At 59.3% G+C, this 6,990-nt stretch overlaps 3 non-coding genes across 3 annotated transcripts in view; all 3 read right to left on the bottom strand.

The window, feature by feature from the left end:
- The window catches only part of LOC142792502 (large subunit ribosomal RNA), a 3,953-nt gene extending 2,817 nt beyond the window's left edge, over positions 1–1,136 (bottom strand). Inside the window, exon 1 of the ribosomal RNA XR_012890975.1 lies at positions 1–1,136. This exon is cut by the window's left edge and continues 2,817 nt beyond it. This is a non-coding gene — a ribosomal RNA (large subunit ribosomal RNA).
- A 1,150-nt stretch (positions 1,137–2,286) lies between these two features.
- Positions 2,287–2,440, bottom strand: LOC142792515 (5.8S ribosomal RNA). Its single transcript, XR_012890984.1, has one exon. It is a non-coding gene; the product is annotated as a 5.8S ribosomal RNA (ribosomal RNA).
- Positions 2,441–4,164: 1,724 nt separating this feature from the next.
- LOC142792521 (small subunit ribosomal RNA) lies at positions 4,165–5,979 on the bottom strand. Its single transcript, XR_012890990.1, has one exon. It is a non-coding gene; the product is annotated as a small subunit ribosomal RNA (ribosomal RNA).
- Positions 5,980–6,990: the final 1,011 nt, after the last annotated feature.

Raw genomic sequence — 6,990 nt, 5'->3', positions numbered from 1 at the left:
CCAACGTGTGCGCTCTCGCTCCGCCCCGGCGACGTGTGAGCGCCTGGGACGGGCCGTTGCTGCGCCCTTTATCGGACCCCTGTGCGGTCCGGGATCGCAACGCAGCCCGCTAGGGGCCTTCACGTTTCATTGCGCCATTGGGTTTCGGGAGACCCATTGACTCGCGCACATGTTAGACTCCTTGGGTCCGTGTTTCAAGACGGGTCGGGTGGGGTTACCGACCTACTCGCCGCAAACCACGATAGCGCCTCCGCGGGAGAATAGCCCCGCTCGCAGAGGCTTCTCGCCGGCCAACCCGCCGCCGCGGGACCAACCCGGACAGCAGGAGACGACAAGCTTGCCCAGCGGGTTCTCCGCTCCGTTTCCGGAGGGCGTCATCGTTCGGGCCTCCCGACAACCGGGAGAAGCCCATGGGGCCTGGACGGGGGTGACGAACTTTCGTGCACGGCGTGGTATAACTCCCGCGTGCCGTCTCCGAAGAGACGGGCAGGTCACCTCCACTGCCGGACTCAAAGTCGTGCTTGTTCCCTTTGACCGCGTCCGTCGCGGCGTCCTACCGGCGGTGGGAAGTGCGCACCCCGGAGACCGCGTCTGCGTGCCAGCAGCCGGAACAGTCCCCCGAAGGGGACCGTTTACCTGACGCCGCCGGCTCCGCGATCGTCCGGAGACTGAATCCCACCGCTTTCGAGCTTCGAGGGCCCACCCGTTTTACTCTAAGCGGTTTCACGTACTCTTGAACTCTCTCTTCAAAGTTCTTTTCAACTTTCCTCACGGTACTTGTGAACTATCGGTCTCTCGGTCGTATTTAGCCTTAGATGGAGTTTACCACCCACTTAGGGCTGCACTCTCAAGCAACCCGACTCACGGGAGGCTCCATCCCGGGCGCGCAACGGCGGAGACGGGCCTGGCACCCACTCTGGGACAAGCCCTGTCAGGGGGACTTGCACCGTCGCAAACACCCGAGAACGTCGCCTCCCATACACCACATTTCCCGACCGCCTGCAAGGACGGGGGATTCGGTGCTGGGCTCGGTCCCGTTTCGCTCGCAGCTACTCGGGGAATCCCTGTTGGTTTCTTTTCCTCCGCTTAGTGATATGCTTAAATTCAGCGGGTTGTCCTCGCCTGATCTGAGGTCGACAGCGGATACATTCGCTTCCATCAACTTCCTGCACGACCGCGTGCGCTCGCCCTACCAAGTGCGCCCGCAACCCTGTACAGGGCCACTTCTTCACAAGGCTGGCAATCGGCTTCCCCGCTGCACGCGTGCGGCGCACAACCGGTGTGACGTGGAAGTGACGGGACACGTTCGTAAACCCATCGCGAACCGAGTACGACGCCCTACCAATTGCGCCCGCAACCTGTACAGGGTCACATCTTCACAAGGCTGGCAAGCGGCATTCCGCTGCGCGCGTGCGTCGTCCGAGCAGTTGCGTGATAAACGACCGTGTCGAAAGCCCAAACACCGCCGAGGCCAGTCGCCGCCGCCGCAAGGGCAGCCACGCAGCCTGGCGAGAGGCATCGTCTCGTGTAGCGTCGCCCCCGCCCCAACTGGAGTGGCCAGTTTTTGAACGGGACGGGAACTGCGAAGCACTTAGACCGACGGCGGACTACGACGAGAACGCCTTAAGCTTCGCCAACGTTTCGCCAACTCGTGCGGGAGACTTTTTCCGCTTCGCGGCAAGTCGTCGCGCCGTGCTCTCCGCATCAACCGCGTACGCAGCGAACCGCAAACGTCGGGCGCAGCCTCCTCACCTCCCTGCGCTTTGCGCGCGAACGTTCCCTGTTCGCGCGGCAAAGCCTGGAGGAGGCACGGCCCCGCAGCGTGTTCGAGCGCCCGGTCTACGGGACACCCTGCTTACTTCGAGGGCAACAAGCGCAACGCAAGGCTGCGATCTCGCGCACTTTGCGCACGGCTGGAGAAGCTTTGCTGGCCGGCTTTCGCTCCTCGTGTTTACCGTGCGTTAAAGTTGCGCGTCCGTGGCTCTCGCAGCTCTTGCGCGCCCGGTCGCAGAGAGGAGTACGCAACCTCGACCGCACTTTCCCTGCAGGCTTCCTTCCGACTCGAAGTCCTGCGGCGGTCTCAACGAGGTGCCACATCCTCAATGCAGTCGGTCGCCCCCGTTTCGGTTGGGCTCTGGCACGACGGTCGCCACCGTCTCGCCCTTGAGTGGCCGCTGTTGGCGCTCGCTGTGAGGTGTTCAGCGTGCTGTCCGTGTTGCCGACGCGGTCAAAACGAGTCGACGGCTCACGTTCCTTGTGCGCCGAAGGCTCTCTTGATATGTGATCCGACCCTCAGACAGACGAAGCCAAGGGAAGACCCAAGGCCGCAATGTGCGTTCAAAGAATCAGTGCTCAGTGTGTCCTGCAATTCACACCAAGGTCTCGCAGCTGGCTGCGTTCTTCATCGACCCGAGAACCGAGTGATCCACCGCTTAGAGTCGTGAAAAAGTGTTTGTTCAATTCCGTACAGTCAAAACCAAACGTTTCTGGCACTCGGCCAAGCCAAACAGTGGCCAAGAAGGGCGCTTTTCAGCGCACGCTTGGACTCCAAAACTCTGCCGCGCCTTTTTCGGCTGCCGCAAATCGAGCAAACGGTGTGTTTCGGACGGCGTTTCGCTTCCGCTACTTGCGAGTGCTTTCGTGGTCCACCCCTCTATAAATACTCGGGAGGCGTCGAAGCCGGTTCTCCAAGCCGGACCCGTAGGTATCGTTGTGTGCTCGCTCTCATTGGCCCGCCTAACCAGAAAATGCCTGCGGTACACCCATTTGGATAAGAGTGCACGCAGATGCGGGCCTCGACGGCTACACATTTCCTCGGGCGGCCGCCTCCCGGCCTCCGTGGAGCGCGGGATGCACGGTCCCATCGACAAGCCTCTCCCGTTTTTACCGTGGCGTCGCGGTTCACCACGGCGGGCGGGTCGGTCTCCTCCGCATAAAAAGGGGGACCCCCGCTTTTTGTTCCACGAAATCGCACAAGCTTTTTTCGCATCCACGGTTTGCCACCGCACACCAAAATGCCGATCCGGCTGCCTACTTTAGCCAACAGGTGGAGCCAGGCGCGCCGTACTTGCGCGGCACTTCCCACGTCCACCGAAGTCGGTGCCAAGGACCACTTTCGGCGCCGGAGCCGCGTACGAGCCTACTCGAGGCGGAAGAACGAAGCCAGCAAGGGCCTGGCCGCAAGTGCGTTCAATTGTCGGGACGTCCAAGTCCCTCGTTCTTCCGTGCTTCCTCTTTCGGCAAGTCGTTGCGGCACCTTCCCAAAGCGCGCAGACCCGCTAATCGCGACGAGCGCGACGTGGCCGTGCCGCCTTTCCCTCGGCAGCAAGCAAAACGCCTGGCAACGTCGACGCTCCCCTAACCGCGATCTCGCACCGTGTTTCGTGTGGCGAATTCAAAAGCCGGCCGGCGCTGCTGCAACCATTACGGTCGGTACGCATACGCCGCGGAGGGCGGGACGGTCATCGGAGCGTGCGGTTCCTCCATCGAGTACTGCGCACCTCGGCCGTCGCATCGCCGTGCCATGACCGGCCGCGCGTCAACGCGAACCGGTGCCAGCGAGATCCCTCGCCTGCAAGAACCGACCGGCAGCCTCCGTCACCCGAGGACGCGGAGGCGCTTGCCGCGGACGGCGGGACGGTATGCACTGGTGCACAGCGGACCCGTCACATCGCCAGTTCCTTGACCGACCGCCGACGCTTGTGCCGTTCCTCTCGTACTTGGCAGTCGCCGCGCGATTGTCGGGTCTCGTTCTTGCACGCTCGAACGGTCGGGAGGGCACTCGGCTGGCGTTTCGGGAACGCGCAGCCTCGCCTTCTACCGACGTAACCACGACTCGCCGTTCGCGCTCCGCCGCTCCTGTTTACAGTACTAGGCGGTCCCGCAGCGGTCGGGTCGCGCATTTCGAGCGCTTCGAGCCACGGTGCAGTGGCGGGTCGAAAGCCGACCTATGAGTGCGTTGCGCCGTTTGTACCCGCGTCCGCCACCTGGCCGACCGTCCAAGGTCGCGGTGTTGGCGTCCGCTGGGCGCAACAATTTGTCACGGGGTGCCGCTCCACATTCAGGCAGCCCCGTGGGGAAAAGCCGACCCCGCGTCCAAACGGGGTCAGCGGCAGAAAGTGTCGGGCGCAGACGCAGCTGAGGCGCTCACCCTTCACAATCCGTTAATGATCCTTCCGCAGGTTCACCTACGGAAACCTTGTTACGACTTTTACTTCCTCTAAATGATCAAGTTTGGTCATCTTTCCAACAGACCGGCGCAACCGAAAGGCCGCGCCGGACATCGGTCCGAAGACCTCACTAAATCATTCAATCGGTAGTAGCGACGGGCGGTGTGTACAAAGGGCAGGGACGTAATCAACGCGAGCTTATGACTCGCGCTTACTGGGAATTCCTCGTTCAAGGGGAACAATTGCAAGCCCCTATCCCAATCACGAAAGAAGTTCCACGGGTTACCCAGTCTTTTCAGACAGGGATAAAGACACGCTGCTTCCTTCAGTGTAGCGCGCGTGCGGCCCCGGACATCTAAGGGCATCACAGACCTGTTATTGCTCTGTTTCGTGCGGCTAGGAGCCGCTTGTCCCTCTAAGAAGGTTGTAAGGTGCTGGGAACCCCGCACCTATTTAATAGGCTAGAGTCTCGTTCGTTATCGGAATTAACCAGACAAATCGCTCCACCAACTAAGAACGGCCATGCACCACCATCCACCGAATCAAGAAAGAGCTCTCAATCTGTCAATCCTCCCAGTGTCCGGGCCGGGTAAGTTTTCCCGTGTTGAGTCAAATTAAGCCGCAGGCTCCACTCCTGGTGGTGCCCTTCCGTCAATTCCTTTAAGTTTCAGCTTTGCAACCATACTTCCCCCGGAACCCAAATACTTTGGTTTCCCGGAAGCTGCCCGCCGAGTCATTTGAGTAACTCAGGCGGATCGCTGGTTGGCATCGTTTATGGTCAGAACTAGGGCGGTATCTGATCGCCTTCGAACCTCTGACTTTCGTTCTTGATCAATGAAAACATTCTTGGCAAATGCTTTCGCAGTAGTTCGTCTTGCGACGGTCCAAGAATTTCACCTCTAGCGCCGCAATACGAATGCCCCCGTCCGTCCCTCTTAATCATTACCTCGTATTCCAAAAACCAACAGAACAGAAACGAGGTCTTGTTCTATTATTCCATGCAAGTTTATTCAGGCGACTCGCCTGCGTTGAGCACTCTAATTTTTTCAAAGTAAAAGCACCGGCCATCTCGAGGCACACAATGAAGTGCACCAAGAAAGAACCGGCATGATGTTCAGTCCGAGCCGTCGCATCGGGTAGATGCACTACTCGTCTGGAACTGAGATCCAACTACGAGCTTTTTAACCGCAGCAGCTTTAGTATACGCTATTGGAGCTGGAATTACCGCGGCTGCTGGCACCAGACTTGCCCTCCAATTGATCCTCGTTAAAGGATTTAGAGTGTACTCATTTCAATTACGGGGCCTCAAAAGAGTCCCGTATTGTTATTTTTCGTCACTACCTCCCCGTGCCGGGAGTGGGTAATTTGCGCGCCTGCTGCCTTCCTTGGATGTGGTAGCCGTTTCTCAGGCTCCCTCTCCGGAATCGAACCCTGATTCTCCGTTACCCGTAACAACCATGGTAAGCAAGTAACCTACCATCGAAAGTTGATAAGGCAGACACTTGAAAGAAACGTCGCCGGCTCGTGGCCATGCGATCAGCACAAAGTTATCCAGAGTCACCACACAATACGGGCCGAAACCCGATCGATCTTGGTCTAATAAAAGCACCCGTTACCCAAAGGGCTCCAGGCTCACTGCATGTATTAGCTCTAGAATTGCCACAGTTATCCAAGTAGGAAGAAACGATCTAAGGAACCATAACTGATTTAATGAGCCATTCGCGGTTTCGCCTTATTTCGGCATGTACTTAGACATGCATGGCTTAATCTTTGAGACAAGCATATGATTACTGGCAGGATCAACCAGGTAATCGTTCGACTGCGCGTCCGTCCTCGCCCTCGGCGGGCCGGACGCAGTCTGTGTGCGGCGGAGGCCACCTTCAGGCGCCCCAACACGCTTATTTTGCACTCCGAGATGACGGCGTTCGAGCTCGCTACGGCACAACCTTCCCGAAAGACGAGTGGGAGCCGTGCGGCAAGAAGCACGTTCATGCTCGCTCTTTTTCGTTGCATCGACTCGGTCGCGCCGTGCGGGTTGCCCAAGCCCGCTGCACTGTCGGTGGACCGGCCGGAACTAGCAACGGAGCCGAGACTGCAAAGCCGCCAGACGACGGGTCACGCCCGCGTCTTCGGCGCTTTCGCATCTGAATCGCCCGAGGACGACACGGAACACACCTCGATATCGTGGTAAAACGGCACCGTCCGACAACCAGCCCCTAACGCATCAAGCGGATGAGGCTGCAGACGACTGCCGTGGATTCCCCTGGAGCAGACCCGAGGACACGCTTGACGAGGCCGAAGCCCGCCGCATATCAGACACCCGGTCGCTTTCGCGTACGCCGCTCACGAGAACCCCCACATAATAGCAGCGATAAGTACCCAGACCTCCTTGGGCCCTAATACGAGCGTACTCGAGAAAATTTCACCGCGGGTGTGCCCCGAAACGTGTGGCATGTTGAGCGTGCCACAAGTCTACGTCGCTCTCAAACCCGCCGAGGTCGTAGAATTTGCGACCCTACTCACGAAATTCCCACCGAGGATACGGCCGCAAACGTACCGCACCTTGGGTAGGCCACGAGTTTGTGCAACACTACGCTGACGGCACAGCACCGAGGTCGTGCGCGCACGCACGGGAAAATTCCGCCGCGGTTTCTGCCGAAAACGTGAGGCACCACGACTCTCCGCAAGTTCGCGTCGACTGCGAAAGACCGAAGTCGTGAACGACGTGTCCGCTACTCGCCGCCGACACGCTGGACACCAAACGTACAACGACTCGACGGCGTCGTAGAGGCCCACGACGCGGTTTTCCTTAACGACGTCT

Source organism: Rhipicephalus microplus, unplaced genomic scaffold, assembly GCF_043290135.1.
Source record: "Rhipicephalus microplus isolate Deutch F79 unplaced genomic scaffold, USDA_Rmic scaffold_224, whole genome shotgun sequence".
In the NCBI taxonomy this organism is placed as follows: Eukaryota; Metazoa; Arthropoda; class Arachnida; order Ixodida; family Ixodidae; genus Rhipicephalus; species Rhipicephalus microplus.
The sequence above is the reverse complement of the archived record's forward strand: the minus strand, read 5'-3'. Positions and strand labels throughout refer to the sequence as shown.